This window comes from Pollicipes pollicipes, unplaced genomic scaffold (genome assembly GCF_011947565.3).
Source record: "Pollicipes pollicipes isolate AB1234 unplaced genomic scaffold, Ppol_2.1 Scaffold_5724;HRSCAF=6776_pilon_pilon_pilon, whole genome shotgun sequence".
NCBI lineage: Eukaryota > Metazoa > Arthropoda > Thecostraca > Pollicipedomorpha > Pollicipedidae > Pollicipes > Pollicipes pollicipes.
The window spans coordinates 8,623,081-8,642,093 of NW_023596746.1; the positions used below are offsets into that span (position 1 = coordinate 8,623,081).

General features: G+C 44.7%; 2 non-coding genes across 2 annotated transcripts; both read right to left on the reverse strand.

Moving 5' to 3' along the window:
• Positions 1 to 16,308: 16,308 nt before the first annotated feature.
• TRNAN-GUU (transfer RNA asparagine (anticodon GUU)) lies at positions 16,309 to 16,382 on the reverse strand. The gene has a single exon. It is a non-coding gene; the product is annotated as a tRNA-Asn (tRNA).
• Positions 16,383 to 17,738: 1,356 nt separating this feature from the next.
• On the reverse strand, positions 17,739 to 17,812 carry TRNAN-GUU (transfer RNA asparagine (anticodon GUU)). Its single transcript has one exon. It is a non-coding gene; the product is annotated as a tRNA-Asn (tRNA).
• Between the last annotated feature and the right edge of the window lie 1,201 nt (positions 17,813 to 19,013).

Genomic DNA, 19,013 nt, shown 5'->3' on the forward strand with positions numbered 1-19,013 from the left:
TTTCCGTCATCGATGTCATTTGGAACCGTCTAAATTGTCACCTGGAGCCGAATCTCTCAGAAACCGTTGCAATATAGCTCTAGATGCAATGCAGTGTGAACGAGATAGGAGAGAGGATTGCACTTCCTGACCATGGGTGTAGTTTTCTGTCTTTCTCTATCATTTCTTAAGCATTACTTTTCATCAGTAATAAGTTGTAAGGTCCAGCCCCCCACACTAATTTCGAGAAACTAGACCCCTGCTCCCAAATGTGAAAACAAGGTGCGTCAAATCTGTGGGGAAAACTGCCTTAAGTGCATTTTGGAGGCAGGCCCAGCTATTTTTTCTCCCCCCCCCCCTCTTCCACCCCTCCACCCTCCTTGTTTTGCAAAGCTGCACCCCTGTAGCCCTATATTTACTGACCACATGGTGCTACAAGCACCTGACAAGAATATCACCTTTGGTTTTGTGACGCCATTATCCAATCCGCTGAGCGCGCAGGCGACGTACACTATCTTCGCATAATCATTATCGGTGCAGAACTCAAACTTTCTAACATTATTCCAATCATTTAGAGAAAAACCCACGCAATATTGGTATCAACAGATGCGAGCAACATTTTGGAACACCTCTACAACTTTCATTCAGCCTCATATGCAAGATGATGAAAATAAAAAGCGTTTTATCACACGCCTGTCCACCGATCGGTACGCTAAGCCAGAGGCACAACAGGCAACGTGAGAAGCCTACAACAGTGATGGTTAGACTCATACGTCCAAGCCGCTGTTATTCTCAGCAGCAGAAAGCCCCGAATATATCTCTCACATGCGTCGCTCCAACGTCCTCCGTTTACCTCGAACTACAGCTCAGGTATCCACAAACAGTAATCCTCATAGATCGGCATGGCTTTTTAACGCTGTTACATTAAAAAGCTGACGATTACCTACGTTCGTGTAGCCAATCGGCGTCTCACGACATGAACACAGCCAACAGCAGCCCATAGCCTTGCACTGAACCGAACGCATCACCACCTGGTGAGCATTCGAGCCCATCTGTCTCAAATGGCTTTTTTGTGGGCAAATGCAAGGCCTCTATTTTCCCTCGACGGATCCAAAGTCAGTTCTGAGGGGGGAGGGAATTTACTTCCGGCGTAAGGCCAGCCAAGGATTACGCTAAACTGGCTTACGCTGTAGGGTAAAGTAAGGGTGAGGGTATTTTGAAGTGACGTTACGTTAACCTGGCTCCTTTTTTGCCCAGCAAGATCATAGCAAGGAAAGCAGACTGCAGCAATATATATATATTTATTTTATCACGACACAACACGCATTCAGTACGCTTGAACGACAAGTGAGCCTCCTCACCGGCCCTTCCGCCAAACCCCTCGGGTGCCGCGATCCTGTGTGTTGTGTCCACGGCAGCGGTGACCTTTGCTCCGCTGACTTGTCGGTGACTTGTGCGATGGATGGATGCCGGGCCGCTTCATCGCAGCAACGGGGAGAGCAGCCCCGGGTCCGCTGCCCGGCACGACCTTGTAGTGCTGTGTGATGCTATTGAATCCTGGAAAGTCCTAACTTAAAAAAAACAGGACTCCTAACCGATAGAAAGAAACCTGAATATTTGCCAAATCATGCAGGAAAACCCCGTTATTTGAATGAAATTATCCAATCCTGTACCGTGTAAACTCAAAGAGGAGTGCGAGCAAATCAGGATAAGAATTACCGAGGAGAGAATGGAGGATCAATGCAAGCCGGTTAGCGTTGGTGTAATTGACGAGCGGTTGTCTTGATCGTCGATATACCGCACACACGAAAAGGAAATGATTTATTGTGAATGGGATGTCGCAGCGATGACACAGCGGAGGAAGAATACACTTGAAAAGGTGGTAGTGGGTGATTTCGGTGTGACCGATACGCAGTCTAGCAACCAGCACTTCTTCGAGACGATTATGTTGATTAATTGTCGACCAGTGCTGAAGTATGGGTTTGATCGAGTGAAGTTGATGATGAGCGCGTTGGTCCCATTCAAATTGGAGAAAGAGACGAAAATGCAAATTGAGGACTACAAGAATATCAGAGACAGGACAATGACGATGATAACGTTCGGGAAACATGAGGCTTCGTTTTACTTCCTCGTTAGCAGTGTTGTTCACGTGAAGATTTGCGTATCCAGGTATGCAGAGAAATATAAAATCCGGGAAGATGCAATTCTCGTCGGCGTGATAGGGAGGGAATATTCGTGTCCGCGAGCAGATTTGGGACCGGAGAGGTGCCAAGTGCACCAGTGGCTATTCGGAGGGCTGCGTTCAGGATGTTCTCCAGGGTTTCGACTTTTTTGGAAGAAATTTCATAAAAAGAAAGCCTTGTAGTCCAAGATCAGGCTTATCAGGGAGATAAAGAGACAGGGGAGAGTGCGACTGTTGGCACCCCAGTCCCGTCATGCTATGCATTTCATTATGTTAAGTCGTCTGGCGCAGCGTTGCTTAAGGTCAGCAAAATGAGCATTGAAAGCAAGACGACGATCTAATATAATTCCAATGTATTAAAAACCGTGAACTAGAGGGATTATTTCACCACCAAGATTCGGGAGGCGGGGGGGGGGGGGAGGGGAGGTTGAACATCATTTCGCCTAGAGAAGATAATCACAGCTGACTTCGCGGAGGAAATCTGCAGTCCCCATCATGTACACCAAGCGTGAATATCATTTATAGCTAGTTGCACATAATGCAGTGCGAGATCGACATTAGCATGCGTATGCCACACACTCAGGTCGTCCGCGCGTAGAGAATAAGGAAAATGTGAAGAAATATTATTCATATTATTGAAAACATCATTTATCATTACAAGGAAGAGGGCTAGAGATAAGACACTGCCCTGAGGAAGACCGTGATCCTGCGTAGTCTAAAAAGAATCAGCATTTTCGCAACACACAAAAAACGTCATATCAGTTATGAAGTTTTAATGAAAGCGGCGAGTCGGCCGCGAACTCTGACTTCATGCAGTTTAATGTAAGGGGCACTCTTATTCGCCCGGTCGATAGTGGCCTTTAAATTCAAGAAAAGTGCTACCGCACTTGATTTAGTCTGCAATCCGAGCTAAATTCAATCTATAATGTGGACCAGGCTGTTCGCCGTGGAGCGGCCGGGACGGAAGCCGGTCTGCAAAGGTGAAAGAGGGTGATTTGACTCTAGGAACACACTGATACGTTCGTTGACCATTCGTTCGAAGTGTTTTGCCATGGAGTGCCTAGATCAGTCAAACGCAAGTTTTGTACGTTGACTACTTTTGCTTCGCCTGACAACTGGTTTTTAATGAGGAACGTGACATCACTGGGGGATTTTTTCACGCGATGAAAGGGTTTCTAGTGAGACGTGAGCTTTGATGAAGAATTTACAACAACCGAGGGATCCCTAAAATGCACCATGTCACCTACTTAAATCGCTACTAGTTTTACCTTTCCGTCGTAGTACAACTTGTTTTTATCATGGCTTAACGCCAGGCTATACCGAACTTGATGATAAGAGCAGCGAAGATTTTCCAGCATTGTGGGGACGTACTCATCTCCTTGATATCTGAATTTTGCAGGTATAATCTGTCCATGTGGAGTACTGGATCGAGACCATACACAACGAAGAATAGACATACTTTTGTACTGTTGTTTTTCGCTGTTCTATTGCCGAAAGAATGGCGGATATTTTGGTGTCCCAGTGTCTTTGTGAGCGGCCAATGAGTTTCGATAACATATCGGTTTGGATACGATTAAATCGCTCACACTTGTGCTTGCTTGAGGATGATAGACTGAAGTGCGAATGTGTTTTATGTTGAAAAATGCGGAAATTTCTTCGATTATTGCGTTACAGAATTCAGTCCACTTGTCAGATATAATAACAGGCGACAGGCATGACGTGGGATATATGCCAATGAGGATTTGTGCCACGGTTTCAGCACTCTTTTATTTCGTGGCAAAAGACTCACGCCAACCAGAAAACATGTCAATTACGTTAGTGATGTACCTATGGCTCTACCGATGGTTATGGCTTTGCGGAAATAGTCCAGAAGTGTCTATCGAAATAATTCCGAAAAGGTATTTAGGAACCTGCATATTTTGCAGGGGAGGTCGTTCTTTTCGCAATTTTCGCACGTTACAGGCTGCGCCGCAAGTTTTCAAATACTGAACTACGTCTCAGTACATGCCAGACCAATAATAACGCGAACGGAGTTTATCATAGGTTTTGTCTATGCCTAGATGACCACCAAAGTGTCCTGAATGGGTCTCTTCAATGAGAGGGTTTTGAATGATGCGATGAATGGCTAAATGTAAGCTGGGAAATGGGATGCACTTTTGTGTGTCTGGAATGCGGAATATTGAACCGTCCAAGATTGTATAATGAGCGAAGATTTCAGCAAAGCTAGGATGCTGCTGAGCCGCACAAATGCTACAAATCATGATGATATCCAGGCCATTCTCCTGCAGACTCTTGAAGTCGAGATTGTTGGAAAGAAGCTCCTCAAGGTTTTCCGGATGAGGCACCTCTTCTCCTGGACATTTCTCAACTTCGAGTTCATCAGCAGCCTAGGTGCCCTGTAAGAATCTATAATATTTACAGCTGATGGTGGTTCAAGACGTGAGAGTGCACCAACAACATTTTGTTGGCCAGGAATGCACTGGACACCGCAGCCATATTCGGCGAGAACTATTGCCCAGAGTTGAATTCTTGCATTTCCCATTTTGCTGCTTAAAATATGTTTTAACGGTTTGCGTTCTGTCATTACGGTGAATTTTGAACAGAGAGGGCAGTGTCTCAGTTAACTGATATGAAGGATACTGAACCACTCTTTCACCTTGTTCTTTGTCCTGCACGAGGACCGCACCAATAGCGTGGTTTGATGCATCTGTGTAAAGCTGATATGGCTTTGGAGCATCTGGGTAAGCCAGCACGGGGGCTTCAATGAGAGCGTCGCGAAGGCTTTCAAACGCTATTTGACATGCTTCATTTCATTAAAAGAGCCTATTTTACTTACGTAAGCTGTTAAGTGCATTAGCAAGGAACATTATTCACATAGATATTAGCCTATATTACATATTATACATACAAATTAGCCTATAGTAGTATTAGTCTTATTCCTCGGAAAAACCAGGAGAATGGAGGTATGCTTAGGTCAATATTTCGGCAACATGCCGAAAAATCAACCTAGCTTAGGTGTGAATAGGAAAAGATTACTATGATATTGTAGATAACAGTCAAACTCCTTGTAGCACAGTTGTTCGAAAAGCAGTGAGATATGCTTCTGGCGTCGAATGCACACCCCGGAGACGCCATCTATATAATTGCATGTAACCTGTGTGGTACACTTTACCGCTAGATGTCAGGACAAAGCAAATGAATTGCTCCCACACAACTTTCAACACAGAAGCTCCATCTATGTAACTTCGCCACCGCCATCTAGTTACTTAACATATGGTTTGGTGTTACACAGATCCGTTAGGGCCCTGGGAAAAGCAGACGTCGGGTGTACCACTCCACATACCCCATTCTCACCAGTTAGTGAGCAGGGCGTTCAATGTTATTAGATGGTATATAAATGTATGAACGCAACCACAGGCATACATAATGCCACACTCTGCCTGCGAGAAGAAATATTCAAGTGTCAGCTACTGTATCAGCCGCTGCTTGTATGCGGCGTAAAAATCGATATAATCATGTGATGTTGTACTTGGCAGACGATACAGACTCATGCGTTGGTTCGCCCTTCATTTGTCTTTCTATTACCCATTCCGACGTCATATTTTTACCTCGTGGAGAATTTTACCCTTCCTTCGATGAATGGGACATATACCTCCCGGTCAATATTGAAAACCTTTGGGGTCTTACACGAGAACGTTAAACACATGCAAATGTATTTCATTCACAATTGACCCACCTTTCAAGCAACATGAACAAAAAACGCATAATCAAAACGCCCAGCATCTTTTAATCAAACTCGAGGGTGACATTACTGTCCTACAACTTGAACCCAATAAAACATTCGCATTGCTCAAACATATAAAGCACAGCCCTTGAACTTTGAAGTAGGTCAAAATGAACCATCTTGCCTTTTGTTGGAGATATTCTTAAGACTCTAATTACCAGTGTTACAACAGCATATGTCGACCATATAACGAAACATGTAAAGTCTCTGGAGAGCTCACGAAAAGAGGTGCTACACATTCTCCAACGATGTGCCAGCATACGGAATCAAATGTAGATCGAAATAAATGTTAAAAGACGAGCTATAAATCAATTCATTACTTTTAGCAATGGACTAGGTCATGAACTTGGAGGCTTTACAAAACTTGTAACGGATCTAGTGGCCTTCATAAACATTGGAGGTAACATGAACATCATTTTTGAAAATCCGCTGCAAATCATTCAGAACTTTTGAACAAGCTTGGCAAATCTTGAATTACACCTAAACCTCGCTGAAAATGGAATTCTGCCTCAATCAGTGTTTTCCCCTAATAATTTCGCGCAGACCCTCACAGGCATTCAAGACATCCTTCCAACATCGGTTGTTTCCCTTCAAGCGAACTCAAATAAAAAATTGCTTCATTTCACATGTGAGTGCCCCAAAAACCTCTGAAGGTCTTGCTATTCACATCAAAGTCCCTCTAGTCCATGTTCAAAATATGCTCCATATTCATCATATCTTCAATCTACCGATCACGAAAACCATCCATCGTTACACGTTCTCAGCTGGTTATTTCACCGAGACCTCAAAAGACATTGCTCTATCAGAGGACGCTTCTAAAGACATAAATTTGGAGCAAAGCGACACTTACGTGTATTCGAGAAATAAGCTTTACCTCTTCCCTTTTCAGCAACCCATCACGAATGCCTTAGAATCTGAACAATGTTTACCAGCTCTTTTGACAAAACGTGAAAAGTGTATCTCGCACTACTCTGAAAAAGCAATTCATGTAAACCAGACTAAAAAGCCAACTGCTTCTTGCATTCGCAATGGAAATTGGATTGTAACCAGTCTAAAGCCAATCACATTGGAGATTAAATATAACCACAGCTCGTACTCTTGGACAAATCTAACCAGGCAACTTACCTTTGCCTTCAGCACTGGCCACTATCACCTAAGGCTGTGCGGCTTACTGTCAGTACTTCAGTCTGCCAGTATTCTACAAAGCTGAAACACGGCTCCAAGCCCTGCTAGTGGATCACCTTGAAGTCCAGTGAGCTTCCGTCAACATCTGGCGTCATGTACTCGGTGATCTAAATGAACAGAATATCTCACAAGGACAGATGTTGCGAATGCTTTCGTCTCTGTCGAACAAAAGAGATACCTTGACCAAACTCCACGACCGTGCACGTACTCTGCGATCGGTACCAGCCCTTCCTGTTCACACGCTGACCACAGTAACCGTATCGCAGATACCATTGTCTTTCTAGCCCTAGTAAGCCTTGTCGCTTGCAAAGTCCGGCCGGTGTGTATAAAACCAATACTGCCTACATCCTGTCCTGACTCAAACGCTCCGCCTGGCTCTAACATTTCAAGAAGATCAGCAAGCGGTCCAGCTCATGACGGACCGGACGAAGAAGGGTCACATGCCATGGGAACGTTGATGACCACGCTTCGGTATCATGTTTCCGACAACGCCCCTTGCAAGGCAATGTCCGTTCGCCTTCCGCCGAATCACCACTAGGCCGCTTCACTTGATCAGGCTGCTGGGTACCGCTCACCCTGCGTCAGGATGTAACCCGGAGAGACGTGCCGGCTCCTCAAGCACCCCAAACGTCCACACCGACCACTCATCCGCCAGGCCCGGGATAAAAGCCACGGTCTGACCGACCAGCAGCACCAGTCTCCGGCAGCTGCTCGCAGTTGTGCGCCGACCCGCTCTGAAAGCACCTACAACAGTTTGCTACCAGTTCGCCAAGATGGACCGCGGATATCACATCCAGGCCGTCTTGAATGAAAGGGAGGTAGAAGGGGAGACTCTAGTGTTAGTGCGCTGGTGGCAGGCTTATCGCGGGGACGACACCTAAGAACAACTTGACGACCTGCCATACGGCTTTGTGAAGAAATACTTAGCTGAAAAGAAGGTAGAAGGGGCTTATGTACCCACTGGGGTCTTCAAGGTAAGCCAGGGCCGAGGCGTCTAAAACGTGACACCTACAGAACTCTGGTGGCGGTGCCTCCACCACCCCCTGGGCCGCTGCCGGAGGTGTGTGCCGGATGCCGTGAAGAATTCCCAGCCAAGGACATCCTACTGGACCATGAGAGGACCTGCCAGCCAATAATGCACCTCCGAGACTGCCTGAGCAGGATCTTTCCAGACCCACAGGAGGTGACACGGCTCGCATCAACGCCGGACCTGAACCTCAGCGTGCTAGTGTCGCCTCTTGAGAAACAAGAGAGCAACCTGCCGCTGCGGGTCTCGCAGGTCCTTCTGAAGGACCGGGCGTCCTTACCGACCGCACGTGCTGCTCCTACTGCTATTGCTGCCGCTGCTGCTGCTGCTGATGTGGCAGACACTGCTGCTAAACCTGGTGTTACTGATGCAGCCGCTGCCGCTGTTAATACTTCCGCTGCTACGTTCCAACCAAATACAAACTGTCTACAAAACATCGCTTGCCAAAGAACTTTTACAAAAAGTGTAGATAACATGAATATGTCATGGGACATGTGTTTCTATTATCGATGAATGTGCTGCAGTTGAATAGGTATATTTAGTATCCTTAAAAATGGTGCAGCTGAAAAGGGATATCAAGAAGCGATAGGTGTGTTGTACTAAGAAAGGTATGTTGAGATTCGGCGTCATTTAACAATACTTAGATATAACCATGCATCATGAATACGTCTAATCACCGCACCTATGCACTTTGTTTCAACATAGTGTAATTCACATTCTGTGAGGATGTTTTGTCAACACGCACTGACCAATGAAAACGATGAAAATTTCATTTTTCTTTTTAATTTCTCACTTGCATAGTTTTGGAGTTATTTGAAAAAACCCTCATCAAGCCGTGCTAAAATTCTACAATTGCTGTAGATACTGTTTGCATGCACAGAAACAATTGCTGCTTCATGCACACACTAAATGGACCACGCCCTTTTATTTTATAGGAAAACAGCGCATTTCCAAAATTAAGTTTTTTCAAAAACATGGTCGCGCTCAAATGTTTTTCTCACCACCCGCTGATCAAGAATGTAGTCAACAACTTGCAACACCGTTTTACATCGCTTGCAAGTAAAAGCAGCCTGTTCTATTTTCACCGATTCAAAGGATATGAGATTGCTACGTTTTACTACCCAAAAATCGCCGGTTGTAAATCCTGTAAATGGGTTGAGTTACACCTGTTCCGACGGAGAATGACCCTGCCCATGTTATGGTGTGACATTAACTGCCTAATGCTGAAACGTTTTGAGTTAAGTACAACCAAGCTGGAATCATGTCGAAAAATGGCGATTTCGTGTAAAATGCGTAAGCCGGAGCAAAACATGCATCTGTTTCGTACACACGCTGAATTTATTATTAGCTCTCATTTGACACGATGACCCATCCGTTTCAGAAATTTGACTTTTTTCGCAACAAAGTGGCGGTGGTGGGAATTGTGTTCATTTCCATATTGACAACCACGGCAATTGCTCCATCTTTGTAAATCGTTTGCATGTGCAATCTACTTTTGAACGGAGCTGATTTCAAAACAAAACCAGGTTAATTTATGCCGCATAAAAAATGGTTGGTTTTCTGGTTTGGTTTCCTGTAAAACACGTAAACCGTGAGATAACATGCATCCGATTCGTACACACGTTGAATTTACTGCTGGACCTCATTTTAGACGAAAACACATCCGTTTCAGAATCTTGACTTCTTTTGATGGAAAGTAGCCGTGGTGAGATTTGTGTTCATTTCCATGCTGGTTGTGGAATCTCATTGTACTGTATGTCATTAGACACATAAAGGCATCGCGAATACGACGGTGTAATTTAAAGTTTTCTCACTTCCATGGTTTTGGAGTTATTTGAAAAAACCTTACAAGCTGCGCCAAAAGTTTGGAATTGCTGTAGAACCTGTTAACATGCACAGAAACACTTCCCGCTTCATATACACAGTAAATGGACCACGCCCTTTCGATTTATAAAAAAATCGGTTTTTCAAAGGTTTGTTTTTTGAAAATATGGTTAAACTCAAATTTATTCTCATCCCACGGTGATGAAAAATGTAGTCAACAACTTTACCATCGTTTTACATCGTTTGCAAGGAAAAGCAGTCTTCTGTCTTCATTGGTTTGGGAGCTTTGAGCTTGGAATTTCTTACTTTGCAAAAATCGGCCGTGTTGCAATCCTTCCAATGTGTTGCGTTACACCTGTTTTGACGCAGAATTGCCTTGCCCATCCTATAGTGTGACATAAACTGTGGAACCTTGAAATAAGCTGTGGTGCAATCTCATTGTATAATACGTCATTAGACGCATACACGCACGGCAAAGAGTATGGTGTAACTTAAAAGAAACTTTGAATTTAAAAAAAAACTTTAAAAGACTTTAAGTTTTTCACTTCCATAGTTTTGTAATTATTTAGAAAAATACCTTCACAACTCGCGCTAAAATTTTGCAATTCCTGTACAGACTGTTTTTGTTTTGCTCAGAGACACTTGCCGCTTCATACACACACTAAATAAACCACGTTCTTTTCTTTTGCAACTAAAGTTCGTAGTTTCAAAATGTTGGTTTTTTGACAAAAATGGCCACCCTCAGTTTTTCATTAACCGCTGATAAACAATGTAGCAAGGAACTTGTAATTTCGTTTTGAATCGCTTGAATGTAAAATAAGTCTTCTATTTTCATCGGTTTGAGAGATATGAGCAAGGAACGTTTTACTTCTCAAAAATCGGCAGTTTTAAAATGTTGCCAATGTTTTCCGTTACACGTTTTGGGACGCAGAATTGCCTTGCCCATGCTATGGTGTGATATCAGCTGTCCAATGCTGATAGGTTTTGAGTTAGGTACAACCAAAGTGGAAGCATGTCGAAAAATAGCGATGTCGTGTAAAGCGCATAAACCGAGACAGAACATGCATCCGCTTTGTTTAAACGCTGAATCCACTATTACCCCTGATTTAAGACGAAAAACATCCCTTTCAGAATTTTGACTTCTTTTGCCACGAAGTGGCCGTTGTGAGATTTGTGTTCATGTCCATGTTGAGAACAACAGCAATGAATGCTTGTGTCATCATTGTGAATCGTCTGCACGTACAATCTGCTTTCCAACGCAGCTGGTTTCAGAAAAAGCAAGGAAATTCGCACGCATAAAAATTGGTCCATTTTAAAAATGGTGAAATCTCATTGTTTATACGCCATTAGACGCATCATTGCACGGCGAATACGATGGTGTAATTTGACATTTTCTCACGTGCACGGTTTTGGAGATAGTTGAAAAAACTTTCACAAGTTGCGCTAAAATATCGCAATTGCTGTAGAAACTGCTTGTCTGCACAGAAACACTGGTCGCTTCATGTACACTCTAAATTGACCACGTCCTTTTATTCTATGAGAAAATCGCAATTTCAAAATCATGATTTTTTTATAAATGCCCATGCTCATTTTTATTACCCGGTAATCAAGAATGTAGGCAACACCTTGTAACATCGTTTTACATCGTTTGGAAAAGAGCAACTTTATTGGCCGTTTTCAAATCCCGCCAATGTGCTGCTTCAGACCTGTCTTCACACACAATTGCCTTGCCTATGCTTTGGTGTCACATAAACTGTCCAATGCTGATAGGTTTTGAGTTAGTTGAAACCAAAGGTGAATCATGTCAAAAAAATGGCGATTCTGTGTAAAACACGTAACAGGGACAATGCATGCATCCGCTTCGTACACAGACTGAATTTACCCGTGGCTCTCACTAGTGACGAAAATACATCTGTTTCAGATTTTTAAAGTTTTTTGCACCAAAACGGCCGTGGTGAGATTTTTGTTCATTTGCGTTCATTTGGAATTACTTGAAAACACCTTCACTAGCCGCGCTAAAATTTTGCAATTGCTGGAGAAACCGCTTAGGTGCACGGAAGCACTTGTTGCTTCATATACACACAAAATAGACCACGACCTTGCATTTGATAACAAAATATCGCATTTTCACAGTTTCTAACTTTCATAGTCTGGAGTTTTTTTTAGAAAAATCTCCGGAAGCCGGACTAAAATTTTGCAATTGCTGAAGAAACTGTTTCCATGTGCAGAAACACTTTCTGCTTCATACACACAGTAAATGGACCAAGTTCTTTCGTTTGATGAAAATGACATTTTTAAAGTTTTTGCTTTTTTTAGAAATATGGTCACGCTCAAATTTTTGTCTCATCATCCGGTGATCAAGAATGCGTTCAATAAGTTGTAATATCATTTTACACCGTTGGCAAGTAAAAGCAGCCATCTATTTTCATTTGTTTGAAAGATATAAGGTAGGAACGTTTCACTACCCAAAAATCGGACGTGTTGAAATTTCACCGATGTGTTGCGTTACTCCTGTTTTGAAGCAGAATTGCCTTACCCATGCTATCGTGACCGTGACATAAACTGTGGAACTGTGCCATAACCTGTCATGGAATGCCATTGTATTATACGCCATTAGACGCGTAATCGCACGGCAAATACGATGGTGCAACTTATAATTTTCTCACTTGGGTGGTTTTGTAATTATTTGAGAAAAACCTTGCTAGGCCGCGCTAAAATTTTGTAATTGCTGTGCAAACTCCTTACATGCAAAGCAATTTTTGTCGCCTTATACACACGCTAAACGTTCTTTGAATTTATAACAAAAAGCCGCAGTTTCAAAATTTTTTTCTCGACAAAACTGGTCATGCTCAAATCTATTTTCTCATCATACGCTGATCAAGACCTTGGTTAACAACTTGGAAAATCGATTTTAATCCTTTGCAAAAGCCTTCTGTTTTCATTGGTTCGAGAGATATCAGCTTGAAACGTTTTACTTTCCAAAAATCAACATTTTTGAAATCCTGCCAAGGTGTTGCGTTGCACCTGTTTTCACGCAGAATCGCCTCGCCCGTGCTATGGTGCTACACAAGCTGTCCAACGCTGATAGGTTTTGAACTAGGTACAACCGACGTGGAATGATGTCGAAAAGGGGTAATTTTGTATAAAACGCGTAAACTGAGACATGCATCCGCTTCGTACACACGCTGAATTTAGCATTTGCCCTCATTTGAGACGAAAAAACCTCCATTTCAGAACTTTGAATTTTTATTGACAATTTGCTTAGTGACGAGCTACGATTTCAGTGAATATTCTTCAGGCAGCAAAAACAGCCAGAGATCACTAAATCTGATATCTTTTTGACAATAATATGGGACCTTCAAGGTCAGGGTCAGGGTTAAATGACGGGCTCTTCATATCATATCAATGGTGCTGGCTAATTTCAGATTTTTAAGTGCCAAAATCGCCTTCAGCGCACAAGCTAACGTCCGTTAAGAGACACCGAGTTCTCCAGGTCATCCCTCAGGGTGAAAGCATTGGTCAAATGACGGGAACTCCCTACGGCCAACTTTAAGCCTTAAGGCTCAGAATCTTCTCCAGTGCATAAGCTAGCTCAGTCAAAAAGGCCTCACCTCAAAGGAAGATGGCCTTGGGATGCCAAAACGTACCCTGGCTTCAAAATAAGGACAGCCTTGAGAGACCAGCATTTCGTGGCAGACGCTAGAGTGTGTACTGAAAGGGATTATGATGCTCAAAAACCTGAAATCGTCTGGTAATTTTTGGGTGGTATTAAGTTCTCCACAAATCAACCTAAATTTTACTCTGAAAGCTAATATTGCGAGGTGGGGACATGTCGGCAGACATTAGTTAATGGTAGTTTTCCACATTTGTATGAGGTTTCAAACTGAAGTAGCCATCTTGAACCTCATTCAGTGCAGTTTACAGCCTTGCCCCGCACACGACCTAAATCCCTCTACTTCCTGAGCTACACGCCCGCAAAGATATGAAAAATTTCTGGGTGACTATTTCAAGGTCACTCGGGCATCCATGGCGCCATAATAAAGCTATTAAAGTGATGTAATTATAATAGCTATGCGGTGAACAAGGCTAAGAAAAAAAGTAAATTTCCAGACATTTATATCTGGCGTTCGTGACCACGATATCCGGATAAAACGGACGTCATTTGGCTCGCAATCCTTGCTGTAGAAGTTGCAATGACGTAAGCAATTAATGATGCATTGGAAGCATATTTACTCAACAGAGAAATTGTGCTGTCTAGAACAATCTTCTTTCTAAATGTAAAACAAGAGTCACAAGTGTGCCTATTTCATCATATATTACGCTTGCCTCAGTATCATCAAACGTGGACCATTGGGTTTAATGGCCTCGAGAACATTGTTATGCTTACAGATCCGAAACCAGCCGACGACTTTTTGGAATATAAAGCTTTCTTTCCTCCGGTGATTGATAATCGGGCAAATATTGAAATCGAAGCTCGTTTCTAAATAAATCGCTAACTTTAGGGACTTGAAATTGACTGCATGAACCCGGACTGGCAGTCGCTGGCAGGTGTACGATCTTTAAACATGTGGGAATTTGGTAATGATCTACGCCTGGCCTTGAGCCTCCGTGCTTTATTGCCAACCTCACCTTGAAAGGTGACCTTGAGGTGCCAGAACTTCATGGCGGACGTTAGTTTTAGCGCTGAAGTAGATTATGGTGCTTCAATTTTTTTTTAAAATCCACAGCATTAGGAATATATGGAGTTCCCCGCCTTTTTACCTTAAACTGGATATTGAAAATCGCATGATATTAAACAACGGGCATGAGATTTGGTATCATCATGCCGTGATTGATAATCGGGCAAATATTGAAATCGAAACTCGTTTCTAAATAAATCGCTAACTTTAGGGACCTGAAATTGACTGCATGAACCCGTACTGGCAGTCGCTGGCAGATATACGATCTTTAAACATGTGTGAATTGGTTGATGATCTATGCCCGGCCTTGAGTCCTCCAGGCTTCATTGCCAAACTGGCCTCATCAAATGATCAAAGTAATTTATCATGTATCCATTCTCACCCTTAGTGTGCATACGTTGGTCACTTGGGCTCTTTGGAGCCCAATTGCTGCATGCGTGGATATTTATTGCAGATGTACAAACTGTCGTAAACATGACGTGGTGCGTTTTGTGTAACGAAACAGCGCAGATCGCGACCCTACCGGTCTTTGTGTCGATCAATCCGAATCGGTTCAGAAGAACACGTGGCTCGTGGCTTTGTGTGGCGATGCTGATGAGCATGTGCGGTGTGAGCGTGCGAAAAGGCGGGCACGTGTCCGAACATGCAACTCAGTCCCACGTATGGTGAAGGCCGGAAGGAGTCGAGTAAAACAACTCGCATTTTGTTACACAAAGAGCACGCAACTCACCTAGAGTGCTTACTTATCACGATCAGCATGCCGCGGACAGCGACATGTGGGTGGTGGTGCTGAATGACGTCCAAAAGGTCTGGCGTGGGTGCATGTCTCGTCAGCATATGCAGGGATATGTTGGTGAAGCATGATGGCCGATCTTAATGTTCAACGTTATCCTGGACACGACCTCCGCGAAGTGCGACAGTTCCGTGGACGCTGTTGCACGGATGGCAACAGAGGCAGAAGCGTGGGGGAGACGAGCCACCCCGTTGTATCCGTTGAGGAGCCGGCGGGAAGAAGGGTGTGGGGGGGGGGGGGGGGCGGCGGTGGCGGCTCAGCAGCAGACGCCAGGCTCACTATGTCACCACCAGGGGCGCATCCGGTGTCACGGTCAGCTTGGTCGCGGCTTGCACATCTGCATGGCCGTGGCGAAGGTATAGCTGGCACGTCACGTGAGAGGTGCGCACTGCAATGCCTGTCAGCTGCTTGTCCTCTCGACGACCGGTCCCTACACTTAGTCTCTTTATCATTCTGTCTGTGGAGAGTGTAGCGGATACTATTGGGCAACTTTCTCATCGTCTTATCCAAATGAAAATGTGGTCTAAAATGTTCAATCCCATACGACAAATATCACTTCCATCATATCCATCCTCTTCGTATTGCGTTGCACCTCAGTTCTTAAGTTCGGTTTTGCTGATACCCTGCGTTGAACTTATTTAGATGGGCAAGCATATTTATAGGACTGGGCTGCCAGTTGAAAAGAGTTATGGGTGCTCATCGTGTCAAGCAAGATACTGTGGAGGCGGGCGCATAAGGGGTTCGACGCAATGTCGATTTTCAGCGATGGCGATCATGATTCCGATTGGCGACGATATTCCCGTTGACCAGCAATGCACCATGTATGTCAATTCCTCAAAACTGACCAGCATGGGTCGCCCCCGGGTGGGCTCGAACCACCAACCTTTCGGTTAACAGCCGAACGCGCTAACCAATTGCGCCACGGAGGCCCGTGATAGGTCAGATCCAACTCAAATCCGTGGGGTTGTATCACACCTGTTCATCTCTACACGTCGATCCAAGTGATGACGCATCTCCTGATCCCGTCAATGGGCAACAAGTCCTTGCTCAAGTGGTGGCTGGACGTGCAATCCCTTTTACACTCTGACTGCAGTACCGTCTTTCCATCCCGGATGTCTCAAATCGCGTTGTTTCATGCAGGACCTTGTCCGGTTTTTGCATAGCCAGGTTCAGAGGCGTCACTTTTTCTTCTTTTAAGGGCTGAGCCCCCCTCCCCGTGATGCTGACTTGAACCCTCCCAACGCCCAGAAGAGCGTTAAGAGGGAAGTGGAAAAGGGAGTAGAAAAAATTTACAGCGTAGCATTTTTCACATCTTTCGTTCGACGGAAAACCACACATGCTCCAGGTAACAAGGTCTTGTAATTATTCACTACAAAGATGCCAGTATGAATGCTCCGGAAGAAATCTATCAACATGGTCCAAGTCATATAATTACGTGCGGCAGTATCCACTGACGTGGCTGCAGCGGCGGCAACAGAGGCAGAATCGCCGCCGGGCGGCGTGAGGGAGACGAGCCACTCCACTGTATCCGTTTAAGAGCCGGCGGGGGGGGGGGGGGGGGGGGCGGCAGCGGCCCCGCTGCAGACGCCAGGTTCACTATGTCACCGCCAGGAACACGCCCGGAGTCACGCGGCAGTCAGCTTGGTCGCGGCATGCAGATCCGTATGGCCGTGGCGGAAGCATGGCTGGCACGTCACGTGGGAGGCACGCACTGCGATGCCTGTCAGCTGCGTATCCTCTCGACGACCGACCCCTTTGTTAGTCTTTTTATCGTTCAAAGTGTGTGAGAGTGCTGCTGATACTAATACACTCGGTTCAAATTAAAGAGAAGCTTAAAATGCTGAATTACATCTGACAAATATCTCTTTTCGAATTGCTTAATACATAGCTCTTGACTTCACAATGTCGATCGTCGCCATATTGCATTGCACTCAACCCCTCCTTAGCCTGGTTGTGCTAATAACCTGCGGCGAAAGGCGGGCATTGACCTTGTTTACATGAACAAGCATAGTTAAATAAATAGCTTGCCAGTTGAAATGAGTTGGGTTGAGCTCGTGAGAATGAAAAGGGAGAGAGAATGAAAGGAGAGAATGAAAAGAAAGGAGAAAAAAGAGAATGAAAAGAGCTCGTCATGCCAATCAAGATACTATGGCGGCGGGTGCGTCAGGGGTTCAACGCAATGTTGATTTTCAGCGGTGGCGATCACGATACCGATTGGCGACGATCTTTCCGTTGGCCAGCAATGCACCATGCGTGTCAGCTCCTTAAAACTGCACAGCGCGGGCCGCCCCCGGGTGGGCTCGAACCACCAACCTTTCGGTTAACAGCCGAACGCGCTAACCAATTGCGCCACGGAGGCCCGTGATATGCCAGATCCGGCTCAAATCCGTGTGATCGTATCACGCCTGGTCATCCCTTCCCGTCGATCCCAGGATAGGTGATGGTGCATCTCCCGATCCTGCCACAGCAGCGGGCAACGAGTCCTTGCTCAAGTGGTGGCTGGGCGCGCAATCCCTTTAACACTCTGACCGCAGTACCGTCTTCCCGTCCATAATCTCTCAAATCGTGATGTTTCATGCGGGATCTCGTCGGTTGTTTGCATGTCTCAGACCCGGAGGCGTCACTTGATATACTTTAAGAAATTTGAGCCCCCTCTCCCTCGTATTGCTGACTTGACCTCTCCTAATGCTCAGAGGAGCATTAAAGGGGAGGAGAAAAATGAGTAGCAAAAAGAAATGACAGCATAGCATTTCAAAGTTATTTTTAGAAGGAAGCCCATGCATGTTGCAGGCAACAAGGGCTTGCCATTATTCACTACAAAGATGCCTGTGCGAAGGTCTCGGAGCAGTTCCATCAACACGGCCCAAGTCATAGCATTAAGTGTGTCAGTATCCGTGGAAGCGGTTGCAGCGGCGGCAGCGGAGGTAGAAACGCCGTCGGGTGGCGTGAATGAGACAAGTCGCTCGTATTATATAGTAATATCACACAAGTATTCACGTTTACAAATTGTATATACATTCACCTGCAATGTCATAAGATCCTATGCCGTGTGTCTAGATGATGCTCAGTCTTAAGTCAGGTCAGTACATAGAAGGTAGATATACACCCACTGCCTTTTGTAAAGCGATTTTTCGTTCCATAATTCAAGCAAGTCGTTTGGGCAGTGCAGCATCAATTGCTGATCAAAGAAAGTCGTTTCATGGTAATATTTCCACGAATTGATGTTTGAGGAAGGTAACTTTGTGGTGACATTTATAAATTTTCGCCTCATACATCCATCATTTGTGAAATATTTCAGCAACAATATAGCCTGTTGGTAGCCCCAAATCAGCATAGGGGTGTGGAGGCAAGTGAACATTGCAAAGGCCAGGTCCATCACACTGGTACAAATAACACCCTGCCTGTAACCTTCGCTGGTGTGTAGCGGCTACCGGGATTGGTACCTACGCACCTAGGTATTCATTCACTTGTGCACTGATGAAGTGAATTTTAGAAAGAACGTCGTTAAATTATTCTTTGCAGCCTTTCGCAGTACGTTGAAGTAATAACAGATTATCTTA